The 27,711-nt window shown below is 43.8% G+C and overlaps 1 long non-coding RNA gene across 2 annotated transcripts; it reads left to right on the forward strand.

Moving 5' to 3' along the window:
* The first annotated feature begins 7,365 nt into the window (after window positions 1–7,365).
* On the forward strand, window positions 7,366–27,205 carry LOC132593610 (uncharacterized). Of its 2 annotated transcripts, none has more exons than XR_009559296.1 (5): window positions 7,366–8,198; window positions 8,332–8,486; window positions 10,076–10,290; window positions 11,631–11,740; window positions 26,501–27,205. It is a non-coding gene; the product is annotated as an uncharacterized lncRNA (long non-coding RNA). The 2 variants fall into 2 exon arrangements; XR_009559295.1 differs by lacking the exon at window positions 26,501–27,205 and adding an exon at window positions 16,512–17,630.
* Window positions 27,206–27,711: the final 506 nt, after the last annotated feature.

Below are 27,711 nucleotides of genomic sequence, written 5' to 3' on the forward strand. Positions count from 1 at the left end.
TAGATTAGACAGAACTGACCTACACCTCCGTCTCCTTCACCTCTTCAGGGTGGCAAGAAGACACCAGGTTTTACGGAGGACCCAAGCGAAGCTCTCCACCCCGCCCCATGCTTCAGCTCCATCTCTCGGGGGCACGCCACTCTGCCCTCCCTGGGACACACAGCCAGAGCAGCAAGGGTGGAGGACAAGCTGGCTGTCTGCCCAGTTTCAGTGTTTCTGGAGGTACGTGTGGATGAGCTGGTGATAACTCCCACTGGTCAACACCTGACAACCCATCCAGTTTCTAATAAAACCCTTACACTTGATTCTGCATTAGCTGTAAATAAGTCACTGACTTGTAAGATGTTCAGGCCCGTGCATGGTAGTGAACCAAATGCTGGCGTTATTGTGACCCCTTACCTTTAAAATGGATAAACAACAAGGTCCTACTGGATAGCACAGGGAACTGTACTTCAGTAGCCTATGATAAACCATAATGGAAAAGAATATTAAAGTGAATATATATATAGGTACATATATGTATAACTGAGTCACTTTGCTGTACAGCAGAAAGTAACACAATATTGCAAATCAAATATACTTCAATAAAATAAATTTAAAGAAGAAAGAGATTTCCCCAGTGACACAGAGTGGCCTCCGAGGCCCCGCCAGCTCTGGCCCTACTTCTCACCAGTCACTTTCACACCTCACTCCCCGCAAAACCCTGTGCTCCATCCACGCTGGCCGTTACTCAAGCGTACCTCACTAGCCCTGTTCCCTGCTGCCACGGGATCTTTGCATCTGCTGCTTCCTTGGCCTAGCACGTTCCTCATCCCTCTCTTGGCCAGGTCGACTTATTTTTCAGATCTCAACTCCGAAGGTGCAAGCCTTCCCTGAACTCTCTGACCAAGTCAAATCTGTTTATACGTCCTTCCTGGGCTGTGAAGCCATCTGTCATTGCTGCGGTTTTACATGGGTACAAGTGATCGCTCAGTGCCCATCTGCCTCCCGGACTATGCTGTCAACGCCACGAGGGCAGAGGTTTTATCCCCGGCACCTAACATATCACCTGGCACATGACGGGCACCCGATAAGTATTATCCCAATGAATGAGTGCAAGTCACTCCCAGTCCCCTTTGTGACCCTGAGCGCTTCTCCTTAGAGGTTCTCATAAGCTGCGAACCAGTGCAGATGAGCCCTCAGAAAACGCTGAAATAGTAACTAAGGGAAGGAGCGAGGGAAACCGTTATTTGTTGAGGGCTTACCCGTGGATCATTTATTGCAAAGAAAAAAATGTACCCAGCCAAGGAGTTCACGTTCTAACCCTCACAACAATTGTGTTGGAAGATTAATTATCCTCATTCTGGAGATGTATATTCCTCAAATGTAAATCAGGAAGGTAAGTTCAAATTAAGTAACTCGCCCAAGATCAGACAGGTACTAAGTGACTGGATTTGAATCCCAATCAGTCCTCCTGACTTACCACCGCTATAGCGCCTGTAGTTAAATCAAGGAGTCTAAGAGGCAAAAGGTTTTCATATCCTCCACCCCACATTTTTTTTTAAAAAGCTACTTGGAAGCCAGGGAGAATGCTCTTGAGTTTATAGTATTAATGTGCTTTCTGGCCATTTAAAAACCATAAAGTACCTGCATGCTATAAACCCACCTTCACGCTGTGCAGCTGAACGCTGGTTTAATTGCAGTAATTCAGGCCAGGGGAGGGCAGCTCCTAGGTAAGTGATGAAAGAACAGCTTGAAGAGGAAAGAAACATTGTCCCCGTGAAGCATGAAGGGAACATTAGTCAGCTTAGTTCATGCCTAATGCCCATTGTTTGGAGTTACGGGATACTGAAGTGTTCCTGTGACAAAAGTGACCTATTATTACCATGGCCAGGTGTGTGCATAAGTACTAGTTCTCTGACTTTTCCTTCCAAAGCATTTGGAAAATTCTTATCATTTACTTGGAGCTTTTATATTTGTTATATTCTCTCTTTTTGTTTTTAAGTTAAATTAAACTTCATTTAACTCAGTTTTACGTAGGAACCAATCCCCAGGCAGAATATAAGAAACCATTGCCCCTGATGAAGTCGGTGCCTTGTAGCTGATGCCACTTGTTTTCTGATCAAATAAGCTATTGTTTCGTCTTAGCTCTGCCTGGTCTCGTACTCAGAAGCACAGATCGGCATCGGCACGTCTTGCTGCAGTGAAAAGTACATGGGAACAAGAAAATGCAAGAAGAAACGAGAGGCCCCACTTGGTCAACAAATAACGATTGAGCCAGGAGGTATTTGGGACACACACACACACACACACACACACACACACACACACACACACACACACACACACACACACACACACACACACACACACACACACACACACACACACACACACACACACACACACACACACACACACACACACACACAGTAAAACAGAGTGCCAAGGAGCCTGGGTCATGGAGTCAGAGGAACTCAGGTTCAAATCCTGGCTCTGCCACTAACTAGCTCTGCCACTGCTCTGAGCTTTCATTTCCTCATCTAGTAAAATGAGCGAGCAACACCTATTTCAGAGGAATTCAATGGAATAACGTTAAGTATTTAGCACTGCCTGGGACATAACACATGCTCAATAAATAGGGACTGACTGTATATATCTTTTATTATTGCGGAAACAAAACCGGCTTCAGAACTTAAAATAAGGCTTTTTCATTTATTGTAGAAACAAGACCAGTTTCAGTATTTAAAATAAGACTTTGTCATTTACCAAAGGTGCACCAAAGGAAGGAGAGAAGGTAGAACTTCCCAGCCAGTAGCTGAGCACCCATCATGCTCCAGTACCTTGATACATCAAAATTCCAGGCTTATTTATACATAAATACAACGTAGGAGGCTCACATTCCAGGAACAGACTTGTGGAGAAGGGGCCTCATGGCAGACAGGGAAGGTGGACCTTGTGATAAAGACCAATGGAGCAGGTGGTCAAGCCTATAGCTGTAAGTTTGCAAACTTCAGAATTGGTATTTAAAAAGGCAATAATAATATTCATCTGAAGGAGGTCAAAATATTTGCTTGATAAAACATTCAGGGTCTCTGAGGGACCACAGTATTCACCCAAGGAAGTAAACCATTAAGGGTCTCTCTGATGGCCAGAACTTTCTAACTATGACCAGGTAGTGCTGTCTTTGTGTGGTGAGCTGATTTTTCTGTGTTATCTTCTCCTGGTTTTTACCTCTGACAATTTTGAACAAATGCACAATGGACCAAGATAGCAGAGGCTGGACTCCTGCTCTGTGATGCCAGGTCACACAGGGCATGGAGGAAGGGCTCTTGTAGGCCAGGCTGGGCTGGTGAGGAAGGTCCCCCTGCTGTCCCGGCCGGATGCTGGAGGAGAGATGGCTGGAGAAAGAAGCCAGGGGTTCTGCCAGGGAGAGTCAGGGGCTTGTCACTGTCCAGGCACAAATTATTTAATTATTGTTACAGACTGAATTGTGTCTCCCTAAAATTCATATGTTGATGTTCTAACCCCCAGTAACTCAGAATGTGACTCTATTTGAAGACAGGGTCTTTATAGAGGTAAGTCAAATCAAAATGAGGCCTTTAGGGTGGGACCTGATACAATATGAGTGGTGTCCTTATAAGAAGAGATTAGGACACAGACACACACAGAGGGAAGACCGTGTGAGGACACAAGGAGACAGCCACGTGCAAGCCAAGCGGAGACACCTTAGAAGGAACCACTCTGCCAACACCTTGATCTTGGACTTCTATCCTGCAGAATTGTGAGAAAATAAATGTCTGTTGTTTAAGCCATCCAACCTGTGGATGGATGCACTGGAACTCGAAGTCTTAACCACTGGATTGCCAGGGAAGTCCCATAACTAGTACCATTTTCAATTTTTATTTTTCGGCTTATAAAATGTTTTATTTATTAAAAAAAAATTTTCCCTTTTCACATTTTTATATAGAGCTTACCAGGTGCCAATCCACCTTCTAAGCACTTTGCAAGTATCACTTTCTAGCTCCTCCTAACAAGCCTTAGAGTACTATGATTACGCCCATTTTAAAGATGGCAAAATGAGGTGCAAAGAAGTGGAGTGACTGTCCTGTCACCTGAGTAGGAACAGGCAAAGCTGGAACCCAGGAAGTGTAGTGCCAGAGTACACGCTTTAACCACTTTGCTATACTGCCCTTTAGAGTAAGTGGGAAATATTGATAGTCGATACCCAAGGGTTCAAATGAAAATAGTGGGCAGCTGAACAGGGGTCACAGGAGGCAAGTGATGCTGAAGAATCCCAGCAGGTGGTCAGTCATCATGGGGGACAGGAGACATGGGGGCAGGGGACACATATGCCTTCAGATAGCTGGGAGGAAGCCACAGGGCAGATCACAGGGCCAAGCCCCAGTTGTTATGGGCCTGGTTAGTGTAAGATCCGGATTCATGTAATGTCTGGAGAACTAAAATTTGCCAGAAAAGAATTCGGGGTAGAGACCACAGTAGAAGCCTAGTTCTGCAAACTGGGACACACCAGAGGCAAGAGAACTCAGGCCTGGGGACCCCAGGGCAGAAGCCTCATGAGCAGAAGAGGTGGTGGACATGTTCAGAAGAATGTCACAGATTTCAGCCAGGTGACAGGTACTATTTTCCAAGTCAGCCTCATCAGGACGGAATGGGGATAAAAGTCTACACATGAGGGCAAGGCTACTTGAGCACAGATTGGAACTGACTGTATGGGACTCAGGAAGCCCAACTCTGGGGACCAGAAAAAGCAGGAGGAGGGAAAAGCAGGAGAAAAACTTTTCCGGGGGCGGCCAACATCCTCTGGGAATGTCCTTTCCTGCCTATGGAGAAGGAGACACCTATTTATATTAATTATCCTGAAACGTATTGCTGAAGCCGGACTCAACTCCACTAACAGAGAAAGGCTTGGAAAAGGTTTACTGCTGCAAGAAAAAGGATTCCCAGAAGGAAGCAAGGTTGACACCAGAGTATCTTGAAAAGGAAACAGGATTCCATGTCCTCCAAATGCCGTTGTCTTTCTCCATGTTGACAGCTGGTATTTTGTAAACATCATACAAGCAGGCTATATATTTTTTTCTGAAGAGGGGCACTGTTTGAAGAGATGAACTTCTAAGCATCTTGGTTGAAGAGTTCTCCAATACAAAGTATCCTGGGTGCAGAATCTATAATGATTTTGTGATGATCGACTCTCCATTAATAACACTTTCTTCCTATAATGCAAATGCTGATAAAGTTAAATTAAGATAAACGTATTCCACTAATCATGAAAACTAAGAGAAAATAAATTCCCCCAAATCTACTGAGGATAAATGAGGGACTCATTTAAGAAAACACTGAACTTAAGCTTTGCTAGTAGAATATTTATATTTAAATACACATATGTGATTAAGTCATTAGTGATCAGTCAGATAGTTATAAGATATATTTTTAGCCCTCAGATAACAGCAATACATTACCAAGAGTTTATTTGCTCACCAAAGTCTTGACTAACTTGTAGATAATTAATGTGAATTATCAGCAAATGTTTTACTTCAACACAGCTATTTCCATTTTTTAGAACACATTTGTTTACTGAACTACCAAATGCTGTAATAAACTATCTTTAGAGCCTTTGCTTTAATTGGGAGAAGAAGAATAGAAATTCCAAAGAAGAAATTCTTTCTAACAGCTAGCCAAAGGAAATGTATATAACAAAAGTAATCAATGCTAGACTTAGAAAAATTCTAATTTTATAATCATCAGTGTCTGCCTCATAAACATTAGACCACACATTTTCTATCAATTATGAGCTAGTTGTTTTAAGGCACTGATTAATCTAAGTGATTTTCTTAAAATGTACCAACGTATGTGCTGGATCTGGCCGGTACAGTGTTTGAAGTAATGGCATAAAAGCTCTGGACCATGTAAGATGGGAGAAACACCCAGAGCAGCTCACAATTATTGAGTATTTGCCAGCACAAGTAAGCATATTTAACTCAACTCTCCCAGAATTCTCCATGATGTATTCACTGTTACTACTCCTATTTTATAGATGCAGAAACTGAGCAGGGGTGAGCTGGTAAATGCGATAAGCAGGTTAGGGAAGGGGGCAGGTACCGATTTGCAGCATTTGCCAATTTCCGTGGTGTAAATACTACCCTCAAGGCTGAAGTCAAGTTACCAACATGACATCAACAGGCTTGCAATGTTCCTGAAAATTTCACAATTGGTTGTCATTAGCCAATCAAGTCACTTGCTCGAGTTCACGGGACACAATCAGTAAATGGAAGAACTGTGATTTGAACCCAGCAAGTCTGACTTCCGACAATGTTCTCAAACACTATGTTAGCTTTTTTTTAGAAAGAATAACTCACAAGGGTAAAAAGAAGACAGGAAAAGGACCCCACTGTCCCCAGAGCTTCACCTGAGCCACAGGCACAATCAGGAGTAAATAAGTGTCTAACGGCTCTAACTGGAGACTTCAGTCAGAAAAGACTGTATAATGTAATGAACTCTCAGAGGAAGAAAAATTGGCAAATTGGACAGCCCTTAAGTGTGAAGAGATGCTGTATCTTTTGTTTCTATTTTTTCATAAAAAATGCCCCCTTCCAGAGAGATCCTTAGATGGTGGGGCAGACAATGAAGCTGCCTTTATTTGTGGAGTTGCCACAAATTCCTTTAACCTCTAAGAAATGGTACACAATCAGCAGCGCTCAGCAGACACCTCCCAGGGCAATGTTCTGGAGGTTTCTTCTTGCTAGTCCCCACTCTTCATTTCCTGTCAGAGGTTTTATGGAATACCCTGGGAAGCAGAAAAGGCATTGTTTCCCCAAATCAGCTTATGAAGGGCATATACAGGCACACCTCAGGGATATTGTGGGTTGGGTCCCAGCCCACTGCAATAAAGCGAGTCACACAAATTTTTTGGTTCCTCAGTACAAATAAAAGTTATGTATACACTATACTGTAGTCTGTTAAGTATGCAATAGCATTATGTCTAAAAAAAGTGTACATACCTTAGTAAAAAAATAACGCTGTTGGAAAAATAGCACAGATAGACTTGCTCGACGCAAGATTGCCCTAAACCTTCAATTTGTAAAAAACAAACAATAACAACAACAAAAAAAAATAAGGCAATATCTGCAAAGCGGAAGAACGTGAAACACAATGACTGAGGTATGCCTATATTCGCCACATTTTTATTTACTATCTACTATGCACTTTGTAGTTTGGCACTCAAACGGCAAAGACAGGTGAGATTCCTTTTCTTTACGAGTTTCAGGCCAAAATGGTTTGTAGGCTGTCATGGGCAGGGCTGTTGATGGTGGGGGGGAGGGGAGGGGGAGGGGAGGGGAGGGGTGGGGTGGGATCAGTGGACTCATGTAGGAGATCAAGATCAAGATCCCCATTTTAAGGAGTTAGGAAGGTGGGATTGTATACCCTGAGATCCAGAAAGAGACTCAGGTTTTGTGACGCCTAACTAAGGCTTGTACACCTCGGCAGACCCACTTTAAGAAAAGTTATACCAGCTTACAAATTAGGTACAAGGGCTTGGCACAGACCTTGAAGCTTCAGCGTCATTAGCTTCATGGTCAATGCTCCATTTCTGCTAAGACTTGAAAAATAAGTAGGAATTAGCCAGGCGAAATAGCTGTAGGAACAGAGAGCTGGCCGAGGACCCGACAAACGCAGCAACAAAAGTCCGGGGTGGGAGGGCGGTCTGGGAGCTCCAGGAAGTTTTGGAGCCCTGGACGAGGAGTTAGAAGTGGCCAACGGGGACATGAGAGAGGGTGGTGATGAGGGGTCAGGTAAACCGAGGCAGGGAGTGTCAACTTTTCGCGGAGAGCAACAGAGAGCCACAGAGAGTTTGGGGAAGGGGTGTGACAAGGTCTGATTTGCATTTTTGTTGTTGTTTTTCAGATTTGCATTTTGGACCCTCACGGCCACCACAGTAAGGGGAGAGGACTGAAAATCATGTGATTATTCCCCCCCGACCTGACCTCCATTTTCTCTGTCCTCCTCCTAAGTTGATCTTTGTTAACACAGGAGCTGAGTACCCTCGGAGCCGGGCACATGGACCCATGCTGGACCACGTGACCCTCCAGGTGGCCCTGTGCTCACACGTCCTCAAGGAGCTGAGAATACTCTTACCTGGAGGAAGCAGGTGGATGGAAAGTGGAGAGAGGAAGAAGCAACGTGCCCAAGACCTTCTCCAGGTGTTTCCCATGTTTGGGGAGGGGTGCGGGAGGAGGCCTGCAGCCTGGATGCTCGGTAGGGGATGCGCATGCGCAGGGTCTCCGTAATGCCATTTCCTATCTGCCTGGCCTGCGACCTTCTTCCGGGCCTCAGAGGCCGAGGTGGTTTCCGGATGGAGTCGAGTTCTTGCAAATCAAAGACAAACCCCGGAGCAAGATGGACAATGAGGGTTGTCTCAAGGGGCTCAGCGGAGATGCCAAAAAAGATCCAAAGGACCTTGAAAGCAGACAAGCGGGAGAAACTGGAAGGTAGGAACTAGTCGTACGCAACATGGGGAACTTTAGAGCCGAGACTCCGTGTGTGTGTGTGTGTGTGTGTGTGTGTGTGTTAAAAAACACATAACGTGGGCTTCCCTGGTGGTGCTGTGGTTAAGAATCCGCCTGCCATTGCAGGGGACACGGGTTCAATACCTGGACCGGGAAGATCCCACAAGCCTCGCGGGGCAACTAAGCCCATGCACCACAGCTACTGAGCCTGTGCTCTAGAGCCCGTGCTCCGCAACAAGAGAGCCACCGCAATGAGAAGCCTGCGCACCGCAGCAAAGAAGAGTAGCCCCCGCTCGCCGCAACTAGAGAAAGCCCACGCGCAGCAACAAAGACCCAACGCAGAGAAAAATAAATTAACTTTAAAAAATGTAAATTTACCCTCTTCACAGTTTTTAAGTATTCACTGCAGTATGCTATATGCACATTGTTGTACAACAGATATCTAAAACTCTTTCATCTTGCAAGACTAAAATTCTATACTCCCGTTTTTCCCTGGCCCCAGCCCCTGGCAACCACCATTTTGCTTTGTTTCCATGACTTTGATTAGTTTAGATGCATCACAGAAGTGGAATCATAGAGTATTGTCCTATTGTGCCTGGATTATTTCACTTAGCATCATGTCCTCGAAGTTCATCCACGTTGTAGTATAAGACAGGATTTACTTGTTTTTTGTTTTTGTTTTTTAAAATTTATTTTATTTTTGGCTGCGTTGAGTCTTCGTTGCTGCATGCGGACTTTCTCTAGTTGCGCGAGGGGGGGCTACCCTTTCGTTGCGGTGCGCGGGCTTCTCATTGCGGTGGCTTCTCTTATTGCGGAGCACGGGCGCTAGGTGCACGGGCTTCAGTAGTTGTGGCTCGCGGGCTCTAGAGCACAGGCTCAGTAGTTGTGGCGCACGGGCTTAGTTGGTCCGCGGCATGTGGGATCTTCCTGGACCAGGGCTCCAACCTGTGTCCCCTGCGTTGGAAGGCGGATTCTTAACCACTGCGCCACCAGGGAAGCCCTTTAAGGGTTTTAAGGGTGGATAATATTCCATTATATGGACATATCTCAGTTTGTTTATCCATTCATCCCTCCGTGGACATGAGGTTACTTCTGTCCCCTGGCAATTGTGAATAGTGCTGCAATGACAAGGGTGTCAAGACTCCTCTTATAAAGACTCTAGGCATCTGTCAGTGGAGTGAGCTGTCAAGATTACTCTTAGAATCAGAACATTATACTGTGGGCACCAGTTCACCTACAAGTGCTGGGATCCTCCCTTCAGGAAGGGAATATCCAAGTATCCACCCAATAGGATTGTACCTCTTATAACCTACTAAGAAACTAAGATTTCCTCTCTAGCATTACGTGTACACAAGTACACACATTTATTTCCCTTACTGCGAGCAACTTGAGAATAGGAACTTTGGGAACTCAGTAATTGTTGAATTGATACATGAATTTACTAGTTAGTCAATAAAATGGTGGTATTATCCCCATTTTACAGATTAGGAAATGACAATTTGCAGAGATTAAGGGACTAGGATTGTTACCGACCCGGGTTCTTGGACTCTTTTTTTTTTTTTTTTTTGCAGCATACGGGCCTCTCACAGTTGTGGCCTCTCCCGTTGCGGAGCACAGGCTCCGGATGCGCAGGCTCAGCGGCCATGGCTACGGGCCCAGCCGCTCCGCGGCATGCGGGATCTTCCCGGACCAGGGCACGAACCCTTATCCCCTGCATCGGCAGGTGGACTCTCAACCACTGCGCCACCAGGGAAGCCCTCTTGGACTCTTTAATCAACAGAAATTGGTAAGAGGCCAGTCGAGGAATTCAGGCGAGGCCTTATGGGGACTTGCACTGCAGCACAAGGGATGCTTGTGCTCGGAGGGGGGCAGTCTGGTCCCTTATATGGGGTGAGGGTGGGAGCGGGTCCAGGGCTCGGGCCGGAGGGGCGGCTTAAGTGTTTTGCCCACTCCCTTGGTGGTGCTGTGTGCAGGGATCATGCCCAGTGCCCTGCTTTTGCTCCCAACTCCTCAGAAGTGGCAGTGAGTTTTTGGTCTTTTTGTATCTTGTTTTCCAAAATTTGCTCCAACTGCGCATGCATGCAGTTATTTTTAGTCCCTTATAGCTTCTTTGTATTTTGTTGCTCAAGGAGACGTTTGTCCAGGTGCAAGCACTGCAGCGAAGGGTCGCAGGTCCCAGGTTTTAGGTCCCAGCCTGTCTCAGGACCACTGTACTGGTGAGCTGAGAGCCAGCCTTCAAACACAAGCCCGTGGAGGCAGGACGTACCTGAATCAGACGCACAAATCAGTTCTTTCCCATGTCCCCCCGAAGCGGCCCAGAAATGGACCAAAGAGGGAGAAAGCGCAAGCATGGACCTCACCGTTTCTGAGGTGCATGTTATGGGCTGTGTGTTTGCTATTTCAGACTCAGCCAAAGCAGAAAGCCTTCAGAAAGGGTTAACAGAAAGCTCCCAATTCTACTTCCATTTGATGTCTAAGCTCACTGGCGACATCTCATCTGTAAGACAACTTTATTTGTTGAATTTAATGAGTGCCCTTGGTGACAACGGCAACACGTGTGTCAGTCCTTTTCAAACAAGGGTGCTATAGTTTGTTCCAGGATGAGAAGAAGAAAATGGGAAGACAGTACCTACACAAAGATTCTCCAAGATTTACACCAGTTGTACTGGGCATTTATAAAACCAAAAGCTATTCTGTTCTTACGGTAGCAATATTGCAAAAATGTGTTGAACGTTGTTGGTTTAGGCCAATGTATAGAGTGACATATAGAGTAATGCAGAATCCCCTAAGTGGTTTAGCAGGCTAATAAGTGAAATTTACAAGCTGAAATTATACAGAGGAAATGTCCAATTCCTGGATAGAGTGCGCAGCAACGTACAGTTGTGTGACAGTGCGTTTGTGATGAGAAGGAAGGAATTCAGAAGATTTGACGTGGGCCACTGATGTGATGTGGGCCAGTCTGTCTTCTCTCAAAGTATTTTCGTAGTCTGTTAACCTCCTCTTGGATGGTTACAGTGACAGAACAGAGCCTGTAGTTAAGAGCTGGATAAAACATTGAAGAACTATTTAACTGCTCTGAATTCTGTCAAAGCCTCAGAATTGTTCCTCTGATGCTTTATTCCTCAGTCTAGTTAACGCTGTAAAAACCCATCATGAGGAGAGATCTCATCTGGACCCAGCAATCTCAGTTCTAGGAAAGAACCTCCGCTCACGTGCATAAGACAATAGGCATAACAGTAAGTACAATAAGACTTTAATAGGGAAACACCTTAAAGAGGCAGCACAGCTCAGCCGTTAGGATGAAGACCCTGATGTGACAGATCATCTGGGTTTGAATCCTGGTTCTACCACTTATCTGCTGTGTGACCTTGAATGGGTTACTTAGCCTCTCTGTGTCTCAGTTTCCTCATCTGTAAAATAAGAATGGTAATAATAGTACCTGCCATGAGGATACATGAACGAGAATTTGTAGAGCCCTTAGAACTGTGCCTAGCAGATTGTAAATATTGTACACATGTCCATCCCATGGGAAAATGCCGAAATAAACTGTGACATAGTCATCCAATGATGCAATCTCATAGTAAACAGCAGCCAAAATGAACAAATTAGGTCCACACATATCACATAAGACAGGTATTGAAAATAGAACGAGCACGTTATAGAACAATAATTAAAATACGCTGTTTTGGTAAATTTGAAAAGCAAAACAATATTACATATTTTGATGGACACACACAGAGACATAAAATGTAAAAACACGAGCCAGAGGCTATCCCCCAAATTCACTGTGTTGGATAACTCTGAGAAGGGAACAAAGCTTCAGCTCTACCTGCGACAAAGTTAGCATCCCCCGGGACAGAGGGTTTCAAACGTGTGCAGGTAGATGGGCTGCTTTGGAGGTGGTCCTGAATCAGAGTGGCTCTGCCTTTATCTGCTGTACGTATTTGCATGCCACTTAAGGTCCCCACCCCCAAGAGCGCTGCCTTAGCACCCTGCATTGTGTTTCTCTTTTCACCGTTAGAGCCAGGGCCTGCCTCAGTGTCTGACTCTCAGCAGCTCCTTAATTACTTGTTGAATTCAATTTTAAAACAGGATATTTTAATTTTTTTTTTTTGCGGCAAAGTAAGGATTTGTTTGCAGGGCATCAAGCAAGGGAGCGGGAGACAAATCTCAGAGCTACTCCAACTTGGGCTTTGTGCTAGGGGTTTTTTTTAAAAGGGGAGAAACAGGCTGGGATTAATCATCATCTAGTGACAATTCCTTTAATTAATTAATTTATTTATTTATTTTTATTATTTTTGGCTGTGTTGGGTCTTCGTTGCTGTGCGCAGGCTTTCTCTAGTTGCGGTGAGTGGGGGCTACTCTTCGTTGAGGTGCGCGGGCTTCTCATTGCGGTGGCTTCTCTTGTTGCAGAGCACGGGCTCTAGGCATGTGGGCTTCAGCAGTTGTGGCACACGGGCCCAGTAGTTGTGGCACACGGGCTTAGTTGCTCTGCGGCATGTGGGATCTTCCCGGACCATGGCTTGAACCCATGTCCCCTGCATTGGCAGGCATATTCTTAACCACTGCGCCACCAGAGAAGCCCATCTAGTGACATTTCTGTGACATTTCTTAGTCATAGTTTCATGAGTCAAGGTGTCTCTGGTTTATGATTCTCAGGCCAGGTGGTCCGTGGCTCGGGCATCAAAGCAGGACATTGTATGTTTTTTTAAATTTTCTTTATTGAAGTAGTTGATTTACAATGTTGTATTAATATCTGCTGTACAAAGTGATTCAGTTTTACATATATATATATACTCTTTCTTTTAATATTCTTTTCCATCATGGTTTATCACAGGATATTGAGTATAATTCCCTGTGCTATACAGCAGGACCTTGTTGTTATCCATCCTCTCTCTCTCTCTCTCTCTCTCTATATATATATAGAAAGATATGAAAGATATGAAGATATAGAGATATCTTTCTATAAAGATATAGAAAGATATGAAAACCCATGCTAAAAGCTGTGAGTTAGCTGTGTGATGGGTTAATCACAAAGGAGGGGGTGGTGGGTTCAAAACAATGAAGGATGTCTTAGCGCAATGGATTTTCAGCCATTGCACAGACATGCAATGAAGTGCTGAGAACTAAGCGCCAAGATGATGGGCGTGCCGTTAAGGTGATTCTGAACCGCAAATGCGTCATCACTTCAAGGTTGCACAGTAAACAGAAGGCCCACCTTCCACTAGCTCATCCTTCTGGCTTGTCACTCCCTCACAGCCACATTCATCCCTCTTCTTCATCCCCTCGGAGGGGAGGCCTCCAGCACACAGATCCCTTACTTCCTCGCAGTCACACAATCCTTTCTTTTCCTCATTTCTCTGCCTCATCAAATTAGGGTCTGCGATCCATCACTTCAACCTCCCTCTTGCCGATTTCCTAGATTCCCTGACCCTGCCTTCTTTGAGCCCACCTGGCAGAATCCCAACCCTGGATAAACCCAACGATAATCTTTTCGGTGCCCTTCACCCTCAGGCTGCTGATCTGTGGAAGAAACTCACGAAGCACGATGTGATGCAGGAAATAACCGTTGCAGTGGTGGCCTCCAGCTCACCGCCGTGCAGACCCTCCCAGAGGCCACAGAACAGAAAGCCTCACATACCACATGAAGGAGCTTGCATGGGTTATCAGATCCACTTAAAAGACACAGGAAGAAGCAAGGGGAAGGACAGAGGGTAGGTTAGCACCCTGAGAATGGGTTGCAGGCAGGGCAGAAGGAGGACACCACCAGAACCCTGTGCTCTGCACATTTGGTTGTCTTTTTTTTTGTTTTTTTTAACCATTTTTAAAGTCTTTATTGAATTTGTTACAGTATTGCTTCCGTTTTACGTTTTGGTCTTCTTGGCCTCGAGGCATGTGGGATCTTAGCTCCCTGACCAGGGATCGAACCCGAACCCCTTGCATTGGAAGGCGAAGCCTTAACCACTGGACCTCCAGGGACACCTCCCCACACACATTTGCTTGTCCTGTTTCTCCCTCTGCCACACGATCCTTCCTCGCTGATGGGGTTACGAGGGCCAGAGTAGGGGTTGGACAAGAGGAGTCAGCAGGTCAAAGGTGCCTGGAGCCAACATAACCTTCCCTATCAGAGAGACTCGGGACAGTACACCCAGCCAGTGGAGCTTCCCAATAGCTTGATCATCCTCCAGGCCTTTTACCTGCATCCGGGGGGCAGAGCATACATGGGGCAGGGTAGGTGACAACAGGTATGGCCAGTGTAGTAATGGCATCACCGTCAACCTAGAGGTGGCAGGACTCATGCCTTATGAATATGTAAGGTCCATTTTGGTGCTCCCAGCCCTTCAGTGTATCATTGACACTCTCAGTTGCTTCATCTTCTTTATCTGTATTTAGCACCCATGTGCTTCATTTATTCTATCTTTAACATGTCTTACAGTTGAGTCCTTAAAACATTTTATACTTTCTGCCTCTGCCTCACAAGCTAATTGCTTGTTATCTATCCCAGTTGCTTTTCTTGTTTGCTATACAGCAGAATTGAATTTTCTTTTTTTTTTTTACATCTTTATTGGAGTATAATTGCTTTACAATGGTATGTTAGTTTCTGCTTTATAACAAAGTAAATCAGTTATACATATACATATGTTCCCATATCTCTTCCCTCTTGCGTCTCCCTCCCTCCCACCCTCCCTAGAATTTTCTTATATAATACTTTAAGCATCTACATTTCTGGGATATTCTTCCCTTGCCCTTGCTTCACCGAGCTCGCTCCTTCCTCTGCCAGCCTTTCCTCATGCTTTACACATGGTCATGCCCCCTTGCTGGAGGGTCACAAACACCTCGTCCTTCCTCCCTGGTGACACTGATCGTCATCTCCTGGACTGGCCGAGCTCCTTGAAGGCAGGAGCCATGTCTGTCTTACACTTCGCTGGATTCGGGCGCATAATAATTGTTAAATGGTTGAAAAGGAGTTAAACCTATGAGAAGTGGCCAGGCATATCAACAGGAGGTATTACAAGTAAGTCCCTGTTCTCTTTCCCTGTTAGAGTTTATGTCCTATCACTTTCTCATTTCTGGTGTGCATGGGCTGTGCTTGAAAACTCCTAAAACATTTCACCCTTTCTTATGACCTAGAACTTGTACTCAACTCTCATACTGACCCTAGGAGGCGCACCTCCTCTCCGAAGTCTTCCTTAACCTTCCCAAGCTTGGTGTAATTCCAGCAGCACCGGGGTTTCCTTTTCCCTGTAGTGCTGATCGCATTTGGTGATTGTTTACTAGCCCATCGATCTACTAGTCTTTGCCTCGCTAGCGTTTCCACTCAGTGCTTGCTACACGGCAGATGCTCGACTCAGCATTGACGGAGGAGCGTGCAGAGGCAGGCCTAGGCATCAGTCCTCCTTTCTCTTGGGCTTCCGCATGATCCTGTTTGCCTTCAGAGGTCCAAGCTCTCCTGAGCTGAAGACACCCTAGGCCAGGGACTTCCCTGGTGGTCCAGTGGGTAAAACTCCGCACTCCCGGTGCAGGGGGCCCGGGTTCGATCCCTGGTCGAGGGACTAGATCCCGCATGCTGCAATTAAGACCCGGCACAGCCTAAATAAATAATTTTTTTAAAAAGTTATATTAAAAAAGAAAAAGACATCCCAGCCCAGCCTTGTCCCTCCAAACTCATGGGCAGCTCAAGAGAAGCCCAAGTTGAGGAGGAGAACAGTGGCCCTTTCCCTCCTCCCGCCCAAGACTCCGCCACCCCCAAAAACATCCTGGCACGTGTCCTCCAGAAGCTCATGTTTTTCCTTGAATCATATCACAGGTCCTCCTGGAGAGTAAAATGAGGGGTCAGAGGGAAGCCTTTATGTCCTCCCTGAGGCCAGATCAAAAAGAAGAGAATCTGTGTGTGTCCCTGAATTCAGGAAGCAGATATTCACAATCAACCTCTTTGTGAATGTCATTCGATAAATGGGTGTTATAGCAGAGAAGTGATTTTCATCATCATCATTTGTCTATTTTTAGGCCAAGGACCTCATCTGACATTGCAGGGGCCCCTGTGCTGTGTCAATCTCACTGTCCCACTGTTTACAGCTTTGCAAATGTGGAGTGGCTGACACTTTCATGCCACCTTGTCCCTTTGGACCGCACGGACCTCCTTCCTGATCCCTTCACTCAGAGGGTACAAAGGTATTTTACTAGCCTGACCTTGACTGGCCCAGTCCCCTTCCCATGAGGTCTGGGGGCTGTTCTTGCTTCTCTAAGAGGTTGCTTGTTTTTCCCAGTTCTCACCCTCCCTGCATCCATGCCCTTAGCATGTGGCTTTCACAGCGCCTCCTGCTGGAGGTGGCATGTATTTCACTGCACACTGACTGGGCGTGGCCTGTGGACGTGACGTCACACCAGTTCTGAGCCTTGACCTTAAGAGAGCTCGCGTGTTTTAACCCTCCTGTGCTTCTGACTCTGCCATAACAGGGACAGGTAGTGGCTGTCCCTTCAGCATGGGCCCCAGAGCAAGACAAGCAAGGCAGAGCTACCCCAACCAACTCACAATCTACAGCTGTCACCCCTGCTGACTTGCAGGTACATGAACAAGAGGGAACACTGAGCTTTGGTGTGGTTTCTTACGCAGCCGTTGCTAACTAATACAGCTCTCTACCCTCTGTGTTCCTCTAGCCTCATAGAAGAAAGGAAACTAACATTTTCTAAGCACCTGCCAAGTGTTTTCACATACAGTATTATATTTAATTTTTCAAATGTCCTATGAGGTAGGCATTCTTTTTCACGTTCTACAGACAAGGCACCTGAGGCTCAGAGAAATTAAGTAACTTATCCGAAGTTATCATTTTAGCAAGTGACAGAATTAGGATTCCAAACCAGGTTTTCACACTTCATGAGAAACACCACTTGCACTGCCGAATCCTTTATAGAAATCAGATGAGGTCACTGGAGCATCTGATTGCCATCTCCATGGCAGGTAATTATAGGTTTTGTACCCCAACGTGAATTCATCAGGGGAAAGAGATAGTCACCTCATTGTGTATAAACCAGAAGGAAAAACTGTTTTAGCATTGTGTAAGATGGGATCTGGCACCGCTGTCACAGAGGAAACTCACCCTAATACTTAGGTCAATATGAATAATGATCCCCATGCATAATTAGCTATTTGGAATTACCTTTTCTCTTTTTTTTTTAGATTTTAAAAAATAAATTTACTTATGTAATTTATTTTTGGCTGCATTGGGTCTTCGTTGCTGTGTGCAGGCTTTCTCCAGTTGCGGCGAGCGGGGGCTACTCTTTGTTGTGGTGCGCGGGCTTCTCATTGCAGTGGCTTCTCTTGTTGCGGAGCATGGGCTCTAGGCACGTGGGCTTCAGTAGCTGTGGCTCGTGGGCTCAGTAGTTGTGGCTCGTGGGCTCTAGAATGCAGGCTCAGTAGTTGTGGCACACAGGCTTAGTTGCTCCGTGGCATGTGGGATTTTCCCAGACCAGGGCTCAAACCCGTGTCCCCTGCATTGGCAGGCAGATTCTTAACCACTGTGCCACCAGGGAAACCCTGGAATTACCCTTTTACCTTTTAAAATCAACATATCATCCTGTCCTCTGACTCAGAATGGCTCTAAGATATGCTTGCTGGATTAATGTAGTGTCATTTTGGAAACCTAGTACCATCCTCCCTGCTAGCATTTGAAATTCATTTCTTATAAAATTATCACTCTGCAGTTCACCACAAGGCTTCTCTGTACAAATTTTGGTCAGAAAGCTTTGAAGTAATTTTAATGGTGTATCTTGGGCAAATATAAAAACAATGTTGATTTTTAACCTAAACGAAACACAGAAGTGTGGGAGAAAAACTTGTTTTTCTTTGATCTCCTAAAAGCAAGATTCCTAACATATCTCAAGGTACCAAATGAACAAGGAGAAACAAGGTGAAAAAATCAGTGCAGAGAAGAGTACAAATGAATCTCTTCCTGTGTACATAAACCCAAGTCACTCTAAGAGTATTAAGTTATGGAATTTTATAATTTGAGAAATGTGTACACTAGTCCCCCCTTATACACAGGGGATTATATTCCAAGACCCCCAATTTCAGCAGCCTGAAACCACAGCTAGTACCAAACCCTATATATACTATGTTTATTCCTATCCATACATACTTATGATAAAGTTCAATTTATAAATTAGGTACAGTAAGAGAGATAGAAAATATAAAATAGAACAATTATACCCATATACTGTCACAAAAGTTGTGGGAATGTGGTCTCTCTCTCTCTCTCTCTTTCAATATCTTACTGTACTGTGTTCACCATTCTTCTGCTTGTGATGATGTCAGATGATAAAATGCCTGCATCATGAGATGAATGAAGTGAGCCAGTAGAATTTCCTAGAATAAGGGCATTTTAGGGAGTCTTACAGAGACCACGGACACTTCCTGTTTGTTGTCAAAGCCATTAGTGACTCTAGCTTTGCCAATTCCAGGGTGGCCGGAGGATCCATCTCAACAGCCGTGACCTCTGTAATGTAGCAGGGCATTTGTCTGGGGTAGATCCTCCAGGACGGAGACCACTAGCCATGAAATTGGCTATGGTTAATATTGTGGATGGCTTTTAGCATTTCCATTAAGCTGAAGAGGAAATGGAGGAAGTGACAGAGTAATGCAGCTCGTTAAATTAAAAAAAGGCAGAAGACTCAGCCCTGGAAGTTTGAATTCTGGCCCTAGTCCAAACGTTGCAATTTGTTTGTCCCCAAATTCCCTTGTAGGGAAACTTGTCCCTGGGTCAAGATGTACCTGAATAATTGGGATCAAGTTGTAAAGTTGAAGAAATACTGAATTAATGTATGTCCAGTCCTTTGGGGGGTTTTGTTGTTGTTTATTTGCTTGTTTTAAAGCAACTGTTAGAATTAATTTCATTTTCTTAACTTGGTGATCTATTTTCCAAGGGTTAAGTTTGCATCAGCCTCGTTTCAGTCCAGCTGTCTTCATGTTTAGAGGAGAGCAGGAAACACACTTATCGACTTTACCCATGTGTCTTCTTATTTAATGTTCAGAACAACTCACTGAACTACGCCCTCTGAGTCTCATTTCACAGATTAGGAATTTGAGACAAAGAGGTTAAGTATTTTCCTTGCTTAAGGTCACATAATTCATAAATGCAAATCTGGGTTTTGAACTCAACTTTGTCTAATGGGCCTGCAAAGAATTATTCTAATGTTTTGTGTTTTTTTTCTTACGAAGTTTTCTGAATTTTAAGTCTTTTGGTAATTAGATTCTGCCAGGATGGCCTGAATAATGTGTGCTCTTTCACCTTACCATTCTCAACTTCTAAAAGTTTTTCTCTTTGGACATCTCTAGTCTTATCTTTGACAACAAGAATTTTGGTATCATATGTAATCATTTAAAAATATTTATAATCTCTCCATAGCAAGGTCCCCCAAGATCTATCAAAATTGGACTTGGCTAAAAATTTATGTATACACATAAGAAGTGTGTTCATAGAGCGATGCACGTACTGAAACTGAACTGCTGACATTGATAGAAGTTATTCTGTATTAGGAGGAAGAGAGACGTTCATCTTTTAAAGGTAGAATGGCTCAGAAGATACAGCACAACTAACATATTTTATAATTGCTCAAATATTATTTCCTCTTTGAAAACTGATAGAGATGTTTCTTTTCACAAAAAGGTACAAAATGAATTTTCCCAAAGTAAAATCTAAATTGAAATCTGTTTTCAGCATATGCCTGGGGCTAAACTAACCTTTATCAATACTTAGTTGCCTTTTCAAAAAAAACAAAAAGGCAAAAAGAGGCAAGCTTTTTTTTTTGTTGTTGTTTTCCGGTACGCGGGCCTCTCGCTGTTGTGGCCTCTCCCGTTGCGGAGCACAGGCTCCGGAAGCACAGGCTCAGCGGCCATGGATCACGGGCCCAGCCGCTCCGCGGCATGTGGGATCTTCCCGGACCGAGGCACGAACCCGTGTCCCCTGCATCGACAGGCGGACTCTCAACCACTGCGCCACCAGGGAAGCCCAGAGGCAAGCTTTTACTGCCACCTACCGGTAGAAAATGCAATCGCCTGCCAAGTGCAAGGAAGGAAAGAATTGGAGGGAGAACCTGAGCTTTGGATGGGGTGACCCTATGTCCACATTTACAGAAATTCCCCAGTGTCCTGGCATCTATCCAATTTAGCACTTGTTCGGTCCCCTTTTGCTCTCAAAACTCTGATGTGGATGATAAATTATATGGCTATTACTGGCTCTTTCCATACATCATATAAAATACTCAAGTTAGTCTTAGACTCCCACCTAAATGCACATACACTTCTTCATTCTGAGCCCTCCTCCCAGCTCTGATCTTCCTCTTTCCTGTCTTCACAACCAAGCTTCGTGAAAAAGTAATCTGTATACCATTTCCACTTCATTACTTATTATTCTTCCCTCAGCTCACAGTACCCTAACTAGCTTAAAACTGCGAGTTACCTAGCAACATCAAATTAGTAGACACCTTTCTGTCTTTGTCTTAGTTAGTTCGGGCTGCTGTAACAAAGCGCCATAGACGGGGTGGCTTATAAACAGCACAGATTCATTTCTCATGGTTCTGAAGGCTGGAAGTCTGAGATCAAGGTGCCAGCATGGTTGGGCTCTGGTGAGAACCATCTTCCCGGTTGCGGATTGCAAACTTCTTGTTGTAGAAACTGGTAAAAGGGAATGACCTAGCTCTCTGGCCTCTTCTTATAAGGGCACTAATCTTGTCATGAGGGCTCCACCCTCATGGCCTTACTACCCCCCAAAAGCCCCACCTCCAAATACCATCACTGTTGGGGGTTAGATTTCAGTATATGGATGTGGGGGACACATTCAGTCTATAAGTGTTTACCTCACTTCATACAGTGACAGCACTGTTCACGTTCGCTTGTCCTCCCTCCCCACCTCACCCTTGTCTTCTGTGACACTTTCTCCCGTTTTCCTCCTGTATTCTGACTTCCTCTCAGTGTCCTTTGTAATTTCCTCTTTCTCTGCTTGCACCTATAAGCTTGTGTCTCTGCTACACTATCCCTGGGTAACCACACGCCATGGATTACTACAATTAACTTGGTAAGGATTTCTGCGTTCATTCACTCAGTCATTCATTCAGAAATACTTATGCAACACCTACAAAGTGCCATGTTTTGGGATATGGCCGTGAACAAAATGGAGGGGGAAAAGCTCCTGCTCTATGTGGGACAATTAAAAAAAAATAAGTAGGTCGGACAGTATGTTAGAGGGTGATAGTGATGTAGAATAGAATAGTGGAGGTTAGGAGTGGGGGGGGGAGGTTGTAATTTTCAGTGGAAAGGATGGGGAGGGGTTCATTGAGAAGGTAGCAATTTAGCTGACTTGAAGGAGGCGAAAGAGTGAGTCATGAAGATATCTGGGGAAAGAGCCAAAGGAGCAAACAGTGCAAAGGTCCTAAGGCAGGAATGTACCTGTCATATTCAGGGGGTGGCAAAGAGGCCAATATGGCTCTGGAACAGAGGCAGTGAGGTGGAGGGCAATAGGGGATGAGGTTAGAGGACCTGTAGTCTACTTTGAGAACTTTGGTTTCCCTGTGAGTGAACTGATGACCCTTTGCAAGATTTTAGGTTGAGAAATGGGGTGGTCTTATTTACGTTTGAACAGAATCACCGTCTTAGGTCAGATTTCCCGGGAAACAGACTCAAACTCAGGTAGCGTGCGGGAGGTTTACTGGCAACTGCTCTTGGAGACACGTATAAGGGAGTGAGGGCAGCAGGATTGGGCAGAGGAAGAAGTTGAACTGGGATGCAGTTGCAACAGAGGCCATGGCACGGTTCTTTAGTTACCCCGAATCTTTTCACCCCTATTTAACTCGTCATTGGCCGCAGGTTGCCTCGGGGGGGGAGCTGTACCCTTAGGCAAGGCAGCACCCTTCAGCTAAGAGCAGTTCCCAAAAGGAGATTCAACTGAGAGTCATCAGCAGTCCGCTCTCCATCCAGAAAGGGGGATCTGGGTGGCACACCACTGCATCCCCTCAGTCTATCCTTTGCACCCCTCAGCTAGATCTGGTCCATTTAGTTCCCTTCTGGACGCATTCTGCCACTTTCTGGTCGGCCCTTGCTTCCAGTAGCTTGTCTCAGAGTGCAGATGCTACTCCTCTTCCTCTCCTGTTCCTGGTAGATACCCCTCCCCGTCAGCCAGTCCCTTCTCCACACAGCAGTGTGAGTGATCCTGCTAAAACATAAGGCAGACCATGTTACTCCCCCACTCAAAGCCATCAAGTTAGTACCCTCCATTTCAGGGTGAAAGTGAGAATCCTTTTCATGATTTATATCATATTCTTGCTGGAGACTACATCTCTAACCTCATCCCCTATTCTTCTCCTCCTTATTCATTCTGCTTCCCTTACACCAGCCTCCATTTTGTAAGACAGTTTGGTAGTATCTATTCTCCTATTCTTCTCAGAGAAGCCCTGAACAAGTAGGATAATCAAAATACAAGAGTCAAGATGCCTCAGACCGAGATGTTAAAAGAGTTCCATCTGGTGGTGGAAAAAAGGCTTTCTTCTGCAAAGATTATCTGCCACATCATTTAAATTAATTCTTAGCTTAAAAGAATTCAACGATTGGCTGAAAAAGAAAGAGAAGTAATCATTTAAATAGTACACATTACTTGGACAGTGTGTGCCCTAGGTCCTAAAACCCTTGAAAAGAATGTGATTGGTTTTAAAGGTTTCCTGACTATTGGCCCAGAGCCGTGAACTTTATTGTTTAAGTGACTGATAAGCAAGATGGTTTCCTTGGGGAAGAAAGTGAATGATTGAAGAGCTGCAGGGAAACATTAATGACAAAGAATTAGGAGAAAAAAATCCACAGATTTTTGCAAACACAAAATCACATACTATGCTTTTTTGGCTATTTAAGAGATATTCAAGGGTAATTTTTCCTTCGCTGTTGGCAAATAAGAATTGGACCCTGTTTTAAAAAATGGGCAGAGGATCTGAATAGACATTTTTCCAAAGAAGGCATATAGATGGCCAACAGGTACATGGAAAGGTGATCAACATCACTAATCATAAGGGAAATGCAAATCAAAACCACAATGGGATGTCACCTCATACCTGTTAGAATGGCTTTCATCGTGCAGGAGGGAGGAGATATGGGAACATAAGTATAACTGATTCACTTTGGTATAAAGCAGAAACTAACACACCATTGTAAAGCAATTATACTCCAATAAAGATGTAAAAAAAAAAAAGACAAGGAATAACAAGTGTTGGTTGGCAAGGACGTGGAGAAAAGGGAACCCTTTTGCACTGTTGGTGAGAATGTAAATTGATGCAGCCACTATGGAAAACAGTATAGAGGTTCCTCAAAAAATTAAAAATAGAACTATCATATGATCCAGCAATGCCACTTCTGGGTATTTATCCAAACCCTGAGTTGTCAGATGATGGTTAGCATTTTTTAGCAACAAAGTATTTTTTAATTAAGGAATGAATATTTTTTTTTTAGAGATAACGCTATTGCACACTTAACAGGCTACAGTATAGTGTAAACATAACTTTTATATGCACTGGGAAACCAAAAAATTCATAGGACTCGCTTTATTGCGATATTTGATTTGCTGCACTGGTCTGTAACAGAAACCACAACATCTCTGAGATATGCCTGTATTGATCAGACTTCATGGTTAGAAATGTCCTAAAATATGGGAAAAATGAAAATATTGATTATTTGAATTCATAAAAATTTTAAATGTTTTATGTCCAAAAAGTCATAAAATTAAAAGACAAGAAAAATGGGAAAAATATTTTCCACAAATATAATGGATTAATATCCTTAATATATAAAGGGCTCTTACAAATAGGTAAGAGGCAAAATACACAGGTAATTTACAGAAGAAGAAACAGAAGCACCTAAGAAACATAAAAATATTTAATCTCACTAATGAGAAAACGTTTCGCCCCTTGAATTAGAAAAGAATTTTTTCTTAAATGCTAAGGTAGGTAGGATGAGATAGAAATGTACTTGTTAAAGGCAGACATACACATTGATACAATGCCAGTATGTACAAAGAGCCTTAGAATAATATTTAAAAAGGAAATCATCTGAAATGCACAGAAGTGCCAGTATTATTTATTATAGTAGAAAAAATGGAAAGAACCTATACATCCAATAAGAGGAGAACAGGTAAGAAATTATAGTGTGAACAAATGATTGTACAGTTGTTATATTTTCTAAGACTACTAATTAAATGCAAAAATGCTTATTTCTATGGTAGGTGAAAATAAATGGATATAAATTTGTATTTACAGTATGATTGCCAATATTTTTAAATGGAAAAAAGCAATATATGATTGGTATTTGGTGTGATTTAATTTCTTCTTTATATTCTTCTGAATTTTCCAAATTCCTGTTTATAATTATGTATTACTTTTGTAGTCAGAAAAAAAAAATCCTCCTCAGAGCCTGCAGGATAAAATCTAAATTCCTTAGTATAGCATATGATGATCACCTTCTCACCATTCCCCAGTCCTAACTTTCTTAAGGTCCTACCAGACTGCTTGCATTTCCCTAATTGCCATGTCATCACTGTCTCGGGGTTGTCTTTATTATTTATTTATTTTTGCCTAGGATGCTCTTGAATGCCCTTCCCACCCTCTGGTCCCTTTTATTTCAATCCCACAGCCACTCCGTGGGGTGGGTCAGATAACTCCTCATTTGTGCTGCCATCATTCTCTATGATTCCTTTCTCATAGCCCTTCCCACACTTAATTGCAATCAGAGTGACCAACCATCCTTGGTCTGCCTCTCCCGAATTCGAATTCTCTGTTAACTTGTTCACTCCACAGACTGTTTACATTGTCTCTGGGTTTTAAATTTTTTATTCTTTCCATTATACGGATTGTCTCTCTTACATCTTTACCCACTAAAGTTTTTCAGGTGGTAAGAGATAACAAGTAGGTGGAATGATGACTGCTGATCCTATCAACAGTTGATACAGGCAGCTCCCACTGTGGTGAGAGATGAAGATGCTAAAAAGGCCTGTCAGGTGCCAGTGAAGTTTCCTTCACAGGTTAAATCATCTTGGTAATTGGAAGGAACATTGTGATTAGTTAATATATTAGGATGGTTTTTTTTATTCCTCCCTTTAGTGCTCCTTGTAATTCTGAACAGTTGTTTAAATACTGCTATTTAATACTGTTACCTGCCCCATTTCAGTCCCACATTCCCAATTCCTGTACCCTGCTCTACTTTTCATATTTTCTGTAGCAATTACCATCTTCCGTGTGCCAGTAAAATGTATTTCTTTATTATATCTATAGTCTACAGTCTGCCCCTGCTGCCACCATCACAGGACAAGGACCTTTGTTTTGTTCATCAGTTTATCCCAAGCACCTACAAAAATGCCTGGCACATAATAGGAGCTCCATAAGTATCTGATGAATTAATAGATCTGCCTAAATCGGGGATTATTCCTCTTTTGGGCTTAACTCGTTATAAACCTTTAATCACAAAATGAAAATTTTAGGATTTCAAGAGAGGCATTTTAATACTCTTCTTGAGGATAAAAAACAGGACACCCTTAGTGACAACCAATTATTACTTTCTTGACAATTTCTTTACTTGAAATGTAGAAAGCAGGTTAGCAAAATTTCTAAACAAAGAAGAACTTCTAACAGGGAATATGTAGACATTATGTATTCTCCTTCCTTACTGCAATATGTAAACATTCTGGGAAAAGGGTGCACAGACCTTGGGGACATTTGCTCAGGAGCCACAAAGATCACAGCCTACTAATTCCATGTTTCCCACAAGAAGGACAAATTGTTCTTTGTTGTCTTCAGGGTATTCAGGGGCCATGGAGAATACTAGGGGCCCTGAAGACTCCCAAAACTGTTTACAAACAGTATTGTTTCTCATATTTGTATAATATACTGCGACAGCCGCCAGCTGCCTATGAGATGACCCCCAATCACCCTTGCCTCCTGGTATTCACAACCTTCTGTGGTCCCTCCCACAGTGAATCAGGGCTAGTCTGTGTTGACTGCAGAAGTGACAGTGTGTGTCTTCCAAGCATTCATCATAAAAGGCATTGCACCATCTCCACCAGTCTCTTGGGTCTCCAACTCTTGGGGAAGCAAGTCGCCATGGTGTGGGGACTCTAAAGCAGCTCATTGGAGGGACTTCCCTAGTGGTCCAGTGGGTAGGACTCTGAGCTCCCAATGCAGGGGGCCTGGGTTCGATCCCTGGTCGGGGAACTAGATCCTGCATGCATGCTCCATCTCAGAGTTCACATGCTGCAACTAAGAAGCCCGAATGCCACAACTAAAGATCCCACATGCTGCAACTAAGACCTGCATGCTGCAGCCAAAATAAATAAATAATATTTTTAAAAATAATAAAGCAGCTCACTGGAGAGAGCTACTTAGAGAGGAACTTAAAGAGGCGGAAAGGCAGTACCAACTTGCCGGCCATGGAAGTGAGCCACCTAGGAAGTGGATTCTTCAGCACCAGTCAAGACTTCAGATGACCACAGCCCCAGCTGACATCTGCCTGCAACTTTATGGGAGACCCTGAACAAAAATTTAGCCCTCCAATTCCTGGCCCACAGAAATTGTGAGACATAATAAATGATTATTGTCGTTTTAAGAGTTTGGGAGTAATTTGTTAGGTAGCAATAGATAACCAATGAATATACAAATCCCTTTAAAGGGAAAAAATTACTTCTGACCCCATATTAATTAAATTATTTTTATTATTTTACTTGAACAGTACAAACATACAGTATAAACTCTTTAGGCTTATAGCTTTTATACAACTATTATAAGAAATTTTAAAATTAAATATAATACAGGCCATATTACAAAACAATCAAAAAGTAATTTTAATTTCTGCTGAAATTAAATTGCCACTCAAGGAGACTATGGTACTGACAGTGCCTAAAGACGTCTCCTCCTGGACTGTTCAGTGACTTTGAATCAATTACCCTTTTTTCCTTAAGCCTGTTCGAAGTGGATTTTCTGTGGCTTTCAACCAAGACTTTCCCCAACAATATAGTTAACTTCTGTTTCCACAATTTGGGAAAACTTAAAAAACAAATAAACGGAACACCACAAGCCAGGCGCTCATTTTCCTCCTCTCCTCCGTCGTCTTAACATCGGTACCTTGACCGTCTCGCCCCTTCACCCACACGGCCTCAACCAGGGCACTCGTGCGTTTGGCCGCGGGCGG

Source organism: Globicephala melas, chromosome 16, assembly GCF_963455315.2.
Source record: "Globicephala melas chromosome 16, mGloMel1.2, whole genome shotgun sequence".
Classification (NCBI taxonomy): domain Eukaryota; kingdom Metazoa; phylum Chordata; class Mammalia; order Artiodactyla; family Delphinidae; genus Globicephala; species Globicephala melas.